The sequence below is a fragment of the Macaca mulatta genome, chromosome 13 (genome assembly GCF_049350105.2).
Source record: "Macaca mulatta isolate MMU2019108-1 chromosome 13, T2T-MMU8v2.0, whole genome shotgun sequence".
NCBI lineage: Eukaryota > Metazoa > Chordata > Mammalia > Primates > Cercopithecidae > Macaca > Macaca mulatta.
In genome coordinates, this window is record NC_133418.1 from 94,201,657 (window position 1) to 94,218,594 (window position 16,938).

At 49.7% G+C, this 16,938-nt stretch overlaps 1 protein-coding gene across 8 annotated transcripts in view; it reads left to right on the forward strand.

Annotated features, from left to right (window-relative positions):
* Positions 1-16,938, forward strand: part of CAPN13 (calpain 13) — a 150,815-nt gene that overhangs the window by 96,063 nt on the left and 37,814 nt on the right. For 3 of the 8 annotated variants that reach the window (XR_001438997.3, XR_003721800.2, XR_013402866.1), the window contains 2 exons: positions 12,892-12,949; positions 14,636-15,748. The exons of 2 other annotated variants lie outside the window; for them this stretch is intronic. The gene's annotated coding sequence lies outside the window, so the exon portion shown is untranslated. Of the gene's footprint in view, positions 1-12,891; positions 12,950-14,635; positions 15,749-16,938 lie in introns of those variants that run through there. 3 more of the 8 variants (XM_015112043.3, XM_077959785.1, XM_077959788.1) reach the window with 2 other exon arrangements.

Below are 16,938 nucleotides of genomic sequence, written 5' to 3' on the forward strand. Positions count from 1 at the left end.
CACAGTAGGTTATTAACAGAAGGACTAGGTAGGTTCTTAGATAAGGTTCCATTACACCAGAAGAATATGCCTGATGGAGCCCTTAAGGTGATATTAGGGGGCGTTGCAGTGATGCTGCAGAGGCTGGAATTGGTTCCTGAGAAACAGTAGGGAAACTTTTCCTGACTGGGGTTTAGGTATAGGGGCACGTTCAGGATAGGAGCATACGAGAGGTTTCGGAGGTTGTTAGCTTGGGCAAAGGTAGAGGATCCCCATGGCAGAGGGACAGCGGTTAGCAGTGGACGCCCTAGAGTGGCGCACAGAAAGCAGCCAGACAGGCTATGAAGTCCTGTAAGGTTAGCAAGTTCTAGTCCTTCTTGTAATAACTTTAACCAGGAGAAAGGACATAAGTCTTGTGTTAGTCTGTTTTCCTGTCATTGGATATTCCCGTGGACCAGGGGCAGTACTTGCACTAGGCCTCGCCACAGATAGAGGTGACTGCTAGGCCATGTGAAGGAGGGGGAGTAGTATACAGTCCCATGTTGAGGCGTGGTCCAGCAGGAGTTCCAGGGGTCTCTAACTATCCATGTATATGAAAAGTCTCTATCCCGTCTACAATGGAAGGGCCATTTAGGGTCTAACTGTTTTCTCTCTCCCCAATAACGGGGTCTATGGATGTTACAATAGTTATAAGGACAGCCGGCATTTTGGTGCCACCAATAGTGTTTACAATTGTATTTAGTCTGATCAAACTCAAAGCATATTATTGGTGTCATAGGTTTGGCTATTTGAAAACCAGTAAAATTTAGTAGAATTGGGCTGTTGCACCCTGAGGAAGGGCAATCAGCACTGGCCAATAATTTTCCGGGCTTATGAGGTTGCCCAGGGTGGGTTCGGTTTTCATAAAGCCAGAATCTCCAGACAAAGGGATTATGAGCTGGTTTTGTGATTTCTCCAGCGGCCACTAGGGCGACTAACGTTAGGGTTAGACTACCTAACTGCATGTTTGCAGTGAGCTATGCTGCCGGCGCAGGGTGAGTTTTAAGGGGTTGTTCCTAGCTCTGTCCACAGTCCACGTGTCCGGTGCTTTAGCCGCCGCCGTGATTGGTCCCAGAAGATCGGAGGTTGGGTCCGCTGGCTTGACGTGGGTGTAGTGGATCCACGATGCGATGCCTTCTACCTTCAGGGCGGTGGGTGTGGTTAGGAGTACCTGGAGTGGTCCTTTCCACCTGGGTTCTAGGGTCTCTTGTCGGTGTCGCTTGACCAGGACCCAGTCTCCCGGCTGGTACGGATGGGGTGTCGGCGGGGGACTGGTCTCATATAGTTCCTTTAGCTTGGGCCAGATTTCTTGATGAATTTTCTGCAAGGCTTGTAGGGAAAATAAGAGTTCAGAGACATTTTCTGTTTCGGACTTGAGCAGATCATCTTTTAGGCCGGGAACTAAGGGTGGGGGTCTGCCATACATAATTTCATAAGGAGTAAGGCCCAGTCTGTAAGGGGTATTACGGGCCCGGAACAGAGCGTAGGGGAGAAGGACCACCCAATTAGCGCCAGTCTCTATAGTTAATTTAGTTAAGGTCTCTTTTAAGGTCCGATTCATTCTCTCTACCTGTCCTGAACTCTGGGGCCTGTAAGTGCAATGTAGTTTCCAATTTGCCCCAAGGATGGAAGCCAAATCCTGACTTACCTTAGCGACGAAGGCCGGCCCATTATCTGACCCTATCTGGACGGGGAAGCCATACCTGGGGAGGATATCTTCCAGGATTTTCTTTGCTACAACCTGAGCAGTTTCTTTCTTGGTGGGGAATGCTTCAGTCCACCCTGAAAAAGTATCTACAAAGACAAGTAAGTACCGATACCCGTATTTTCCTGGCTTTATCTCAGTAAAATCTACTTCTCAGTAGATACCGGGCCTGGTTCCCCTGAGCCTTGTTCCCGTTGCAGCCTGGGATTGGGGGTAGGCGTTGTTAAGCTGGCAGACTTTGCAACTTGTCACGATGTTGCTGGCCATCTCGGCTGTATGTCTGAATTTGAGCTTAGAGCGTCTGATCAGGTCTATCATCTGCCGAGCACCCAGGTGGGTGGTTCGGTGGATGTGTTCTAACACTTGTTGTCCTAATTTTTCTGGTAGGATGATTTGGTCATTAGTATCAGTCCACCACCCATTCTGGATCTGTTTCAGGGGAAGCTTGTCAATCCACTGGAGATCTTGTTCTGAATAATCAGGGAAATATGGCAAGTCCCGGGGGCCCGGGTCAGGGAGCTGGAGTGCAAGGAGTTGGCTGGGAGTCTTCGCCACCTTTCTTACAGTTTGGTCCGCCAGAAAGTTGCCTTGAGCAGTTGGAGTAGTTAGTTTCTGATGCCCTGGGCAATGCACAATGGCTAACTTTTCTGGCCTCTATAGGGCTGTTAGCAGGGCTAGGATTTCTTGCTTGTTTTTTATCTCTTTTCCTTCAGCCGTCAGTAACCCCCGCTCCCTGTAAATGGCCCCATGTATATGCGCTGTTGCAAAAGCATATCGGCTGTCTGTATATACCGTCAGCTTTTTCCCCGCCCCCAAGGTAAGAGCTTGGGTGAGCGCTATCAATTCGGCCTTCTGGGCCGATGTCCCCGGGGGCAGGGGTTCCGCCCAGATTACCTCAGTCTCTGAAGTCACTGCCGCTCCAGCGTACCTCTGGCACTGATGCATGAAGCTGCTCCCATCAGTGAACCAGACGAGGTCGGCGTCAGGAAGTGGGCAATCCTGCAGGTCTTCTCGAACTCCGTGCACCTGAGCTAGTATTTCGGTGCAGTCGTGGAGTGGGCGTCCAGGTCTGGGTTGGGCAGCAGCGAGGCAGGGTTTAAGGTCGTTGGGGGCAGGAAAGTTATCCTGAGAGGATTTAGTAGTAGTCCTTGGTAGTGGGTGAGTCGGGCGTTACTCATCCATCGATTAGGTGGCTGTTTGAGTACACCTTCGATGGCATGTGGGGTAACGACCCGCAATTCTTGCCCCATGACAAGCTTATCAGCATCCTGCACCATCAGAGCCGTGGCTGCAATTATTCGGAGGCAAGGGGGCCACCCGGCAGCCACTGGGTCTAACTTCTTTGACAGGTAGGCAACTGGCCTCCGCCAGGGGCCTAAGTTCTGAGTTATTACCGCCTTGGCGATACCCTTATTTTTATCTACGTATAAGTGGAAGGGCTTGGTAACATCAGGTAGTCCCAGTGCAGGCGTGGAGAGTAGGGTGGTTTTAATCTGTTGGAAAGCTGACTCGGCTTCGTCTGTCCACTTAAATGGCTGCTGCCCCCGTGTTGCCTGATATAAGGGTTTAGCCAGTTCTGCGAACCCAAGTATTCATAGTCTGCAAAACCCTGCTGACCCCAGGAATTCCCTCACTTGTCGGGTGGATTGCGGCCTGGGGATCTGCAGAACAGTTTGTTTCTGGGCATCTGTTAACCAGTGCTGCCCTTCTTTAAGCAGGTACCCTAGGTATGTTACCTCTGACTTACAGATTTGAGTTTTTTTGCTGAGGCTCGGTAGCCTAGATTTCCCAGAGTTTGTAAGAGACCCTTGGTCCCTTGGATGCAAGCTTCTTGGGTCTCAGCAGCAATCAGGAGGTCATCAACATACTGTAGTAAGGTTATTTCAGGGTGTTTGCGTCGGTACTCACCCAGGTCTTCATGGAGGGCCTCATCGAACAGGGTAGGAGAGTTTTTGAATCCTTGCGGCAGTCTGGTCCATGTCAGTTGGCCACTTATGCCCCTATCAGGGTCATTCCACTCGAAGGCGAAGAGCTTTTGGCTCTGAGGGGCTAAAGGCAAACTGAAGAAAGCATCTTTTAAATCTAAAACAGTGTACCATTGATGTTTAGGGTTTAGGGTACTCAGGAGGGTATATGGGTTAGGCACAGTTGGATGTATGTCCACAACTCTCTTATTGATTTCTCTTAAGTCTTGTACAGGTCTGTATTCTCCACTATTAGGTTTTCATACCGGCAACAATGGAGTATTCCAGGGTGAGTGACATGAGTGGAGGACCCCTTGGTCAAGGGGCCAGCGGATATGCGGGGCAATTCCTTTCTTGGCCTCTAGGGGCATTGGGTATTGGCATACCCGCACGGGGTCTGCCCCAGGTTTAAGTTCAACAAATAAAGCAGGACGGTGTTTTGCTAGTCCTAAGCCCCCCGTTTCCGCCCAAGCTTCTGGATATTGCTGGAGCCAGGTTGCTATGTCCTGGTCAGGGGCTGTTTGCTCCTGGTGGAGCCGGTACTCATCTTCTAGGGTTATAGTTAGGATGGACACGGGTTGATTGTGGGAGTTGGTCACCACGGGCCCCTCAGGGAGGAAATGGATCTGTGCTCCCATTTTAGTTAGCAGGTCTCTCCCTAATAGGGGACAGGGGCTCTCAGGGATAACCAGGAAAGAATGGGTTACATTCTTGGCTCCGAGGTTTACTGTTCTTTGTGTTGTCCATGGGTATTTCTTAACTCCTGTGGCCCCTTGTACCCACGAGGACTTGGAGGATAATTTTCCATTAGTTTTAACTAAGACTGAGTGCTGTGCTCCCGTATCGACCAAGAACTGGACCGGGGACCCCTCCACTTGCAAAGTTACCCTAGGTTCGGGGAGGGGATCCGAACCCCGTCTTCCCTAGTCTTCATCTTGAGTGACTAGTATGGGTGTAGACCTAGGGGGTCCCTGTCCTCGTTGTTTCTTTTTGGGGCAGTCTCTTACCCAGTGGCCAGCCTCCTTGCAGTAGGCACATTGGTCTTTTCTCAGATTATCATGCCTGGGGGGCCGCCTGGGTTGGGTGTACTCTGGCTGTAGATGCTCTTTCTGTACCACTGCTGCCAGGACCTTGGTCATTTTTTTCAGTGGCCTTAAATTGCCTTTCCTCTGGAGTATCTCTGTTATTGTAAACCTGCTGGGCTATCTGAAGGAGGTCTTGGATCCGCTTTCCTTCTAAGTCTTCTAATTTTTGGAGTTTTCTTTTAATATCTGGGGCTGCCTGATTTATGAAAGACATTACAACAGCTGCCTGACTTCCTGAAGCCTCTGGATCTATGGGGGTGTACTGTCTAAAAGCTTCCATTAATCTTTCTAAGTAGGTGGCTGGGCTCTCTGTCTTTTCTTGCAGAATAGAATATACTTTAGCCAAATTAGTGGGTTTGCGAGCAGCTGCCCGGAGACCTGCCATTAGAGTCTGGCGATAAAGGCGTAGCCGTCCCCTACCTTCTGCCGTGTTGTAGTCCCACGCCGGCCTGGTCAGAGGAAAGGTCGCATTTATGAGGTCGGGGTTGGCAGTCGGTTGACCGTCGTCCCCCGGGACCAGCTTTCTGGCTTCCACCTGTATTTTCTCTCGCTCCTCCGTGGTAAAAAAGATTCGGAGGAGCTGCTGACAATCATCCCAAGTGGGCTGGTGGGTGAACATGACACTATCCAGTAAAGCCAGTAAATCTTTGGGGTTGTCTGAAAACCGAGCACTCTGAGTCTTCCAGTTATACAGATCACTGGTGGAGAATGGCCAGTACTGGAGCCTGGGGATTCCTGTGTCATCTGGGGGTCCTATTTCCCGAAGGGGTAAAGCCACCGTGGAGTCAGGCGGCTGGGGGGGGCTAGTCCGCGAAGTGCGCCCTCGCGTCCGCCCTGCTGGCCCTTCAAAGTTATTTTCCCTATCAGCGGGCCCGTGAGTGCCGGCCGTCTTCCCTCCGCCTGCTCTCTCCCGCTATCTCATTCGCGCGCGCTCTCTTTCTCTCTGTCATCCCGTGTCCTTTCTCCTTCACACTCAGTCTCTTTTTCTTTCTGTCTCTCTCTCTGACTCTCCACGTCTGCCGTTTCCTCCCCTTTCTCTTTCCGATTTCCCTTCTCACTTTCTCCCTCTCCCCAGTCTCACTTTCTGTGTCTCTTCCTGTAAAGGAATGTGGGTTAGAATCCCTATAGAGGAAATCTGATCTGACTTATTAATGATAGCTGGTCACAGGCACGCCTCCCGGCCCCGGGGACCGGGGCTGGGAGCGCGGCGCCGGAAGCCGGGGACCAGGGCCGGAAGTGCGGCGCCGGAAGCCGGGAGCCCGGGGACCGGGGCCGGGAGCGCGACGCCGGAAGCCAGGGACCAGGGCCGGGAGCGCAGCGCCAGAAGCCGGGAGCCTGGAGACCGGGACTGGGAGTGCGGCACCGGAAGCCGGGAGACCGGGGCAATTCAGACCGCAAGTGCGCACCCGGGGACTGGGGCAATTCAGACCGCAAGCGCGCACCCGGGAACCGGGGTCAGAGTCAGCTGTTGCCCGGATCGCAAACGCGCTCCGGCAACTCAGATCGCAATTTAAATCAGAAGAGAGCCAGGGGATGTCTCCCACCGGTCTCCACTGGCCGTCCTATAGCGCGTCTGCCAGGACTGTGCCAGCCTCAGTTTCAGAACTCGCGAGTCACAGATTAAGATTCAGAACAGACACACAGACACAGACAGACAAACGGAGACGAGCCAGCTCACCTATCAGTAGATCGATCTTAGCAGATCCGTTGACCAGGGGTCTGGTGGGCTTGGAGAATCCCGGATGAGCCCCCAGATGTTATGCCCAGACTGTTTGTTCCCCAAAGAAGACCACCAGAGTCCAGAGTCAAAGCCAAGCGGCAAGGATCTTTACTACAAGTTCGAACCTGGTCCCTCCTTTACACAGTATACAAGAGGGCCCCGAACAATGCGAGAGTTTGCTTTTTATAGCCCGAAAGTTGCAGGGGATCAAAGAAATTCTTTTGGCTCCTGTGCTTTCAGTAACCTTGAACAGCTGTCCCCTTATCGGAGACTTTCCAGGTGGTGTTTGTACTGGGCTCAGGGAGTTTGAGAGATATATGGTGGTGGGATGGGAGGATGGGATGTGTTTGTGCTAGGCTCAGGGAGTTTTGAGCCCGGGGGCTGAGGAATGTGCCCAGCTCCTTTCAATCACCAGTGTTTGGTCTGTGTTCATGAGTCTTTCTCCAAATGTCATCTGTCAGTACTGCATGGCTTCCACAGAAGACCTCAGTGCCTTCCAATATGCCCACCACCAAAATGCTGGGTGAGGCCGTGCTGATTTCCTTACCCTTCTTCTTCATGGCTTTCCCCAGACCATGACCAGGAAGTATGCAGCGGCCACACCCTGCGAGCCCTCAAAGGAGGAAGTTATTTGTTCAGGTTGGGGTTGCAGACTCCAGAGCTGCCATAGTTTCTGGCGGTGTGTGGTAATTTTCACTTGTCATTAAATGACATGTGTAAAAATGCTTTTCTGGGCCAGGCGCAGTGGCTCACACCTGTAATCCCAGCACTTTGGGACGCTGAGGCAGGCAGATCACTTGAGGTCAGGATTTTAAGACCAGCCTGATCAACATGGTGAAACCCCGTCTCTACTAAAATACAAAAATTATCTAGGTGTGGTAACATAGCTTGTAATCCCAGTTACCTGGGAAGCTGAGCCAAGACAATTGCTTGAAACCAGGAGGTTTCAAGATCGCACCACTGTTCTCCAGCCTGGGCAACAGAGCAAGACTCAAAAAAAAAAAAAAAGCTTTCCTGGAAGTGGAGAGAAGGTGAATTATTATTTTAAAACACCTACTGTATAGCAGACAGAGTCCAGCAGTCAGGAGACAAAAATCACACCCAATTTGAATAAGGAAAATTTACTATAAAAAATTATAGATCGGGCATAGTAACTCCTGCTGCAATCCCAGCACTTTGGGAGGCTGAGGCGGGTGGATCACCTGAGGTCAGGAGTTCAAGACCAGCCTGCCCAATATGGTGAAACCCTATTTCTACTGAAAACACAAAGATTAGCCAGGCGTGGTGGTGGGTCCCTGTAATCCCAACTACTCAGGAGGCTGAGGCAGGAGAATCACTTGAACCCAGGAGGCGGAGGTTGCAGTGAGCCAAGATCACACTACCACACTCCAGCCCGGGCAACAAAAGCAAAACTCTAACTCGGGGGAAAAAAAAAAAAAATATATATATATATATATATGTGTGTGTGTGTGTATATATATATGAAGTAGTAAAAGGTGTTAACTTCTAAAAGGGGCAAAAGAAGATTCTAAGGAATACAGGAATAGTAAGTGCAGGAAGCAGCTGCTACCTCTAGGGCTGGGAAGATTACCCAGAGAAAGAGGTGAGAGCATGGATAAGAGTCCCACCTTGAGGGAGACAGTGTGGCTGCAGACCACTGGGCAGTGGAGAAGGTCCGGGGTGCCGGTGAACTGGAGCTGGAGTACAAGAGCCTCCTCTGCTGGATGCTGGAGAAAATCACTGGAGAAAGCACCATTAGATTTCCCCCTGCTGGGACAATCACACTGTGGGAGAAAAAAGGCACACTAGAGCCAAGAGGAGGAGCTGGTCCTCTGCTGTGCCTTGCAGTTTCCCTCTAGCACCCTCTACTGACACAATGTAACATTGCAACAGCTGACGAAAGAGAAATATTAACAGGGTCCAGCTCCAGTATTACAAAGTAGGGCAAAGAGGAGTGGATTTGCAGTTGAGAGGCAATAAATTGACAACAGGCACACCCACTTTGTGCCAAGCCCCATGTTATGCATTTCCAGCACGAGTCTCCTATAATCCCATTGATAATTCTTTGAAATAAATATTATTCCCATTTTAATGTTGAGAAAACACTAAAAACTAGGAGAAGTAATCTGAGAAAAATATGCAGCTAGTATACTTTAAAATGTGCAACGGAGCTGAGCTGATGGTTTCACTGATAGGAGTGTGACTCTAGAGTATGTGTTTCTGGCCAGGCCTGGTGGCTCACGCCTGAAATCCCAGCACTTGGGGAGGCCAAGGCAGGCAGATCACCTGAGGTCAGGAGTTCGAGACGAGCCTGGCCAACATGATGAAACCCCACCTCTACTAAAAATACAAAAGTTAGCTGGGCATGGTGGTGGGCACCTGTAATCCCAGCTACTTGGGAGGCTAAGGCAGGAGAATCACTTGAATCCAGAAGGCGGAAGTTGCAGTGAGCAGATATCATGCCACTGTACTCCAGCCTGGGCAATAGAGTGAGACTGTCAAAAAAAAAAAAAAAAAAAAAGAGTAAAGAGTATGTGTTTCTACATCAAGCTAGCAGTACCTGTCACTGTAAAGGGTTAAGGACAGTAAAATTTAGTTCTCCCTCTTCCAACCTCTTCTCTATTAAATCACAGAAGCCTTCCCAGCATTGGTTCTTAGACTCTGCCTTGGACAGGCAATGAGGCAGATGCCCTGTAGGTGTCCTGAGGTCATGATTCTCAAGCCAGAATCACTGGGAAAGTTGGTGAAGATACTTTCCTGGGCCTACCCCTGCAGAGGCCAATTTAGTAGATTTAGGGGGACTTAGACTCTGCATTTAATAAACTCCCCAGAGGACTCTAGTATACCGCAGGAGAAGAGCACCAATCTCCACTGGGCTAGGAGTGGAAAGTGAGGCGCTGCCGAGCCTTTGATGGGTGGAGGAGGGGCTTCATGCTAACAAGCTCTCTTGGCCCCAGCACCCCATGGGAAGGTCAACATTGTACCTGGTTTTCCAAATGAAAATCAAGTAAGGCACATGCATCTGCTTTATGGGTAATAAAGTTGCAATGGCTGTAACAGAGGCGAAACTGATTCATATTTGTCAGACTGGGAAATGGGAGAACGAGGCTTCAGGACCCCTTGGCCTCTTGCCTGGCAGCCCCCGTAGGCATATTTTGGGACAGGAGGTATTTCAGAGTGAGAGCATGCCAGAGGTAACTTCACTTAGCTCAGAATGGGAGCCACCAGCTTTTGAGTACCTGTCATGTGACAGGAATTAGGCTCCATGATCTCCAGCCCTTAAACCCCCTAACAAGGATTAATACCAGAATGGTCAGATGAGGAAATGGAGGGTCTTGCCCCAGGCCATGAAGACACAAGGGGCAGAGCGCGGGTCGGTTGTACTCCAAAGCCATGCTCTTTCCATTGGTCCACACAGCCCTAGGAGAGGAAGACAGCTCCTGGCCCAGGCTTGCCTGCTCAAAGGAGAGCCGGCCAGTCGCAAGAGGGGCTAAGAATCTGCTGCCCTGGGCTGGGGAGGGCTACTTTAGCACCACCTGCCGGGAGGGCCTAGAAGTCTAGAGATGAGAGTGAGAGAGATTGACAGGAAACCTGGATGGTGCCTTTGTAAGGTACAGTGATCCAGCTCAATAATAACTATCACCCCATCAATATTAAAATATCTGATCAGCCTTCACGAATCACTGTAGGAATGGCCAGCTATAAACTCACATCTAGAAAAGGGGAAAATTCAGAAATGTCTCAAGTGCCAGCCTGTTCAGTCCTATAAACTTTTCCACGCCATGCTGCCCAACCAGTGCAGAAAACTCGGTGAGCGTGGGCTGACTCCAGGCCAAAACAAGCTCCGATGCGTCTGTGACTCCACGAGGCTACAAGCACCTCGAGAGCAGCAGCTCCACCTTGCCCAGGGTCATCTCCAGGGGCCAGCTTGCCTGGCGAGTCCTCAATAGGAAGCTGTGTGGCCTGTCCCAAAAATATGCCTAAAGGAGCTGCCAGGCAAGAGGCCAGGAGGTCCTGAAGCCTAGTTCTCCCGTTTCCCAACCTGATAAATATGAATCAATTTTACCTCTGTTGGAGCCATTGCAACTTCATCACCCATAAAGCAGACCCATTTGCCCTACTTGATTTTCACTGGGGAAACCAGGTACAATGTTGACATTTCCATGGGGTGCTGGGGCCGAGAGAGCTTGTTAGCATGAAGCCCCTCCTCCACCCATCAAAGGCTCCATCGCTGCCACCTACCTCCTGGCTGTTCAACCGTGGCCCTAACCTCTGGGCCTAGCTGCTGTCCTGTGTCAAGTGGGCATTTTAAAATACTACCACTTGTCCAAACCCACAGAATGTACGTCACCAAGAGTGAAGGAAAACCTCCGGGCTGCGAGCGATCACGCTGTGCAGAGACTCATTGATTGTGTCACACGTGCCGCTCTGGTGTGGGATGCTGGCCGCAGGGAGGCTGTGCATATGTGGGGGCAGAGGGTCTACAGGAACTCTCTGTACTTTCTGCTCAGCCTTGCTGTGAACCTAAAACCGCTTTGAAAAAATCCAGTGTATTTAAAAGGCAGGGAGTTGGGAATACTGCCTCTTGAGGTTGCTGTGAGAATTGAGTAAGATAACGTTGTCGATGCACCCTGCACGGTCTTTGGTGCACGGTGGGTCCATGGTAGCCGAATGAGGGGCTATTACCATCCTGAGACCCAGGAGGAGGCTGAGGACAGTGACAGATGCTCACCTCTAGCACATCTCATCTCCTACCGGGAGCCCTCCGGGGTGGGGACAGGTGAAAGAATTGAGGACCAGATGATCTTGCTAGTACTCAGGAGATACAGCGGCAAAGATGACTCAAGAGAGAATAACACGCCCAGGCCTAGGATCAGCCCCTCCCTCCCTCTCTAGCAGGCAGATCTTCTCAGAGCCAACACAAGGAATGGGGGAGGACTTGGCTATTTGGCAAAAGCACAAATCTGGCTGGGCTACGCCCCGGTTCTCAAGTCCTCGCTTGCTCCACAATGACCTCACCGGGCACACTGGCCTCTCCTCCCACTGGGTGGACCCTGCAGCCATTATGGGTGCCATTCAGCCGAGCAGGAAGAGAACAGGCTGGTGTCTGCAGACCTGCATTTCAGGCCCAATTCTGTGGCTGTGTGACTTTGAGAACATCTCTCTCCTTTCTGTGCCTCCGTTTCCCCAGGCAAGTTTTTCTCCCTTCTTTCTTTCACTGAATACGTTGCTGAGTGCTATCCTTGAGCCAGATAATCCCTGAGGGTCCTTTCAATGTGATATGATTTTTAAAATAATGCTTTTTGTTTTGTTTTGTTTTTGAGACGGAGTCTTGCTCTGTCACCCAGGCTGGAGTACAGTGGCGCCATTTCGGCTCACTGCAAGCTCTGCCTCCCGGGTTCACGCCATTCTCCTGCCTTAGCCTCCCGAATAGCTGGGACTACAGGTGCCCGCCACCACGCCCACCTAATTTTTTGTATTTTTAGTAGAGACGGGGTTTCACTGTGTTAGCCAGGATGGTCTCCATCTCCTGACCTTGTGATCCGCCCGTCTCGGCCTCCCAAAGTGCCGGGATTACAGGCGTGAGCCACTGCACCCGGCTAAAATAATGTATTTTAAATGCATTGGAGATATATAAAACATGCAGACACAAAATATACAGATAAAAATGGAAATGTTTTCTTAATCACGGGAGATGGCACTTTTCCTCCTGAGTTCTGCCTTCGAATCTACATTTCTGTAGACTTTGTGAACATGAATGCTTGCTTGGAAAGTTCCTGGATAGCTTTAAAGTCTGCAAGACTGTGATCTTGCCCTCAGGATCTGGCTGGTGTTGGTCAATCGCCTGTCTCCTTGCAAAAGGAGGGTAATGTGAAGCCAGAACAAATATGGATACTTCCTGGACCACAGCTCTTGAGTTCCCTTGAAGTTCCCTCCACAGCCACACCTGTTCTCCCTGCCAGACCCGTCCCCTGGCCCAGAGCCTGTAGAAGAACCAGATCTCTGGGGGAGGCACAGGATGTGGAGGAACATGTATGAGCTTTGGCTTCAAACAGATACAATTTCAATCTTAGCTCTACCAGTGACTTGCTGTGTGACCTTGGGAAGTAAGTTACCATTTCTGAACCTTGTTGTCCTGTATCTATTTAGCAGAGAGAGTAAATCTCTACCTGACAGGGTCGTTGTATAAAATGACACAGGTCATGTCTCTAGCCATGTAAATAGCTGAATCACTTTAATGAGATAGTAGGAATCTCGTCCTTAGATGAGATAAACCATATAAAGTGTTAGGTCAGTGCCTAGGTAAGAACTCACCTCTAATGGCTACTATCATCATCATCATGTTGCTCATTTTCATCACCATCTCAATCATTTTATTCCCTTCCCTGTGACCTCCAGGTGGCAGCATGGGGCCATGGAACCACAGCCCTCCTCCTCAGGCTGTCACTTCAAAACTGTGAGTGGGCAGGACCCTTGGGTGACACTTCTTGGGTGACACTAACCTGAGCTGTCACCATGCTAGCCAAGTGGGGAGCACTTAAACCCCTTATTTTCATCCTTAGGACCTTCTGCAGGAAACATCCACATCGTATATGGATGAAAAGTGGGCTCGGGTGGGAGGAGCCACTAGGGGGCGTGGAGCCAGGAATCAAAGCCAGTCTCCGCTGCCTGCCGGCTGGGGCACTTGCCCACTATGCTGCAGCCTCCGAGTGGGTTCCAGCATCTCACCTGGCAGGTAGTGAAGTGAGGCCAAGGAGCGAGGGGACTAGCCCCAGGATCGGGCCCCTAGGAAGGGCGCCTTCCCACAGAGCCCAGTCTCCAGGAGTGGCCCGTCAGCCCCAGCCCCGGCTTGAGGCTCCGCCTGGGCTCCCCGGAGGGTCTTGGCAACCTCAGGGAAGCATCCCATGACTCGTCTCTTTCTGCCTTGCCCAATGGGACCTCTTCTGATCTCCAAGTAATCTTTGCTACCAGGAGCCAAAGTGATTTGTGGAAACTTCCTCCAAATCCCCAGCTAATCCTCTTCTTTTAGTGAAGTCCTTTAGCAATTACATTTGCTGCTTGGTGGCCTCTTATCCCCTTATTGCCAAATGTCCCTGGGGAGGCACATGTACAGATGTGTGTCCCTGCTGGGGCCTCTTAAGCTGGTCCAGGCCAGAGCAGCATGTCTGTGGCCACCAGCTTGTCCCACTCAACTTCGATCTGCGTTCCTCCCTCCTAGGGGTCTCGCTTTAAAGTTGGCCAGGGAGAGGCCTTAGGTCTATGCCCAGTGGTCTCTGGATAGGACTTGCTGGCCATCAGCCGAGAAGCCCCAGTCCCCTGTCCTCTCCACGCTGATTGACTCTCAGAGGGATCCTCATGTTTGAAGTTAGGGCCTCAGTTTCCTCCTCTCTTAAACAGGGATAATATTAGTTGTACTTTGAAGGCATGAAATGAGGGGTTTCCAAGGTAATGTATCCAATGAGGTTAAAGAAATCAGAATCAGTTAGCTATGGTTACCTAGAGTATCTGCCTGCCACCCCCACGCCTCAAGGACTCCGATCTCTCCTACCTCTAAAGGGGTGGGTCCTGGGGGACGCAGCTGCTCACAAAGGCTGAGAGATGTGATGTGGGGCAGTTATTCAGCAAGCTGAGCCCACTGTGGGCTTTGCAGGTTCTGGGGACTCCCTGTCCCTCAACAATTCTGGCTGGGAAGGGGTCCAAGAACCTGCAGCTGTAAGAAGGTGTGCTGAACAGAGGAGAGGTTCGAGATGTGGCTACACAGGGCCAGGGAGGCAGGAGCTGGGGAGGGGGGGCATCTGCCTCCCAGCCAGAACAGAGAGGGTGGTCCCAGCAGTGCCCAGGCAGTGGGGGAAGCCACAGGCTCAGGCGGGCGGCAGGGGAGATGCAGAGGGGCTGGGCAAGGCAACTCTGTGACCTGGGATAATTTATTTAATCTTTGAGCACAGTTACAGTATATATTTTGTGACCCACAACTCAGCAGGGTTCCCACTGCCCCCAAGAATGAGATAAGATTGGCTCTAGCTCCCTGTGAGAGTTCAAGTTCAGGTCCCTCCCCGGGATTTATGCTGGCGTCCTGGCCTCCTGCCCCGAGCTCTCTCCCCTCCCCTCTGAACTCTGCAGCTGCTCTCTTATCTCTTCCTAGGTGTCCGCCTGATCATGGAATCCTTTTTCCTTTCCCTATGGCCATGCAACACTGGGAAAGCACGAAAACCAAACTCACCCGCTCCAGGAGAGAAGGTTCCAGGCCTTTTCTGGGATCATGTCCTGCTTAGAACAAAGCTTAGGACCTCATCCCGGTCATCGAGGAGCTGCCCCCTCCCAGGGACACACAAGCACGTCCTTCTCCACATTCTTCTGCCCGTGTGTCTTGGCAGCTCGTGTGTCAGATACACAAGACCACGGCTTCAATTTCCTCAGAAACGTGGCATAATGAACGTGACCGAAATCTTTCTCCTCTCTCAGCCTAGAAATCCTCAACACACCCTATTCTATTCCCTGGATTTCCTCTAAGGAAACTGACATGCAAGGAGGCAAGGAATAGGGGTCTTGCTCCCTCATCAGCCATCAAAAGTGATTAAAACATGCATTGCCTTCCATCAATAATTTTCTATTTAACTATAACAGAAACATTCTGCTCACAATAAAACTTTATGCAGGAACTCCAATACATATTTAAAAAGTGAAAACAGAACTGCTTGGCTGAATCTGGGAGAGGCAGAGGGAATGATAATGCCTGCTCCTGGGCTCGTCTCTCCCAAACCCCATGGGAATCTCTGAGGCACTCTGGGCTCTGGAGAACAGAAAGAGAAATAAAAACTGTGTCTTTAGCCAATGTAAAGTCATCTGGCTTAACTCTTAGTAAGATAAATGTAAATTAAAACTGCACTGAGATACTATTTTCGCCCTATCAGATTGGCAAAGATCCAAAAGTTTGGGAATGTTCTATTTTGGCAAAGGTATAGGAAACAGGCACTCTTATGCATTTTAGGGGAGACTGTAAATTAGTGTAGTGCCTGGAAAGGGCAATATGGCAATATACATAATAGAAATGCACATACCCTTAGGCCTAGAAATTTCATGAGCAGGAATTTATGCTACAGATTATCTCTGCACATAAGGGAAGTAAGCTTATAGTACTGTTGTGAACAATGTCAAAGGCAGTAAACAACCTAAATGTCCATCAATGGGTAAATAAATAGTATGTGATTAAACTAATGTACCCATACCATATTACAGAGTCATTAAATTTAGAAAATTCTTTGTGTTGATCAGGAAAGGTCTTTGAAACATATTGCTAAGTGAATTAAAAAAAAAAAAAACAGAAAACAGAACAGCATGCAAAGTATGCTACCATTTAGTGTAAAAATAAGTGGGGAGAGGATATGGAGGTATTTTCTTGTAATTGCACAAGATATTTCTGAGAGGATAATAAGAAACAAGTAACGCTGGCTTCCTAGAACCAGGTGGCCGAAGAATAGGGATGGGATGGAGACGTTTATTGCATACTCTTTTGAATTTTGAACCAATGTAATTGTGCATTCCTATTCAAAACTTAAATTTAAAAATGTTTAAGAACAAACAACAAAAAGAAAATCAGTGCATGAGAGAAAACAAAAGTGTACGTTATTCTTCTGCTTTATACATAGAATAATCTGTACTCTCAAAGAATCCAAAAAGTAAAAATACAAATAACATTTTTAAAGATTACCTAACAAGTAAGCCCAAGACTCTTAAACTCCAAAGCCGTGGATTTCTGGCTCCTGGTTAGGGTGTAGAAAGCTGCAAAGGGCGTTGCTCTCATCCTTTTACCAAAAGAAAAAGCGAACAATCTGCAAAATGACTTTTCTTGATCTCATCAGAGAACTGGGATTGCAAGTAACAAACTAACCCAGAATGTGAGAAAAAACAGGCACCTCCAAAGGCAGACAGAACACAGGTACTTGCTTACATGTCGGACTCCATACCAATTGGAAAGAATTCAGCCAAACTTCCTAATATGTGGGGGCTGTATAATCGTCTAGACCCCTCGGGAGCTGTAGACATAAGAGGAATCCACACTCCATTGCAATCTCTTCTCCATGGACCACACTGGATGCTCACAAGAGAGGAGGAGGGTGAGAGACATGATCAGACCTCTCTCTGGGCTCAAGAGAACAGTGTTGCAGGAAAGCTCAAAGTTCCACACAGACCCTTCTCCCTATATCCCCCACTCCCCCCACCCAAAAAAAAAAAAAAACTATTGGAGAAAAGACAGCAAACTTTGTTGTCCTTAGGGAACAAGTGAAAATCTATCACAGCTGGGAGAAGAGAAGAATAAAAACCCTCTACCCTGGGTGAGGGGAAAAAATATGAGCAGACCAGTGGAGTCTGCTACAGAGAGGGAAGGGACAGGATCACCGAAATATCTCCACCCCAAGACACAGGGCCATAGCTTCTGCCTAAGAC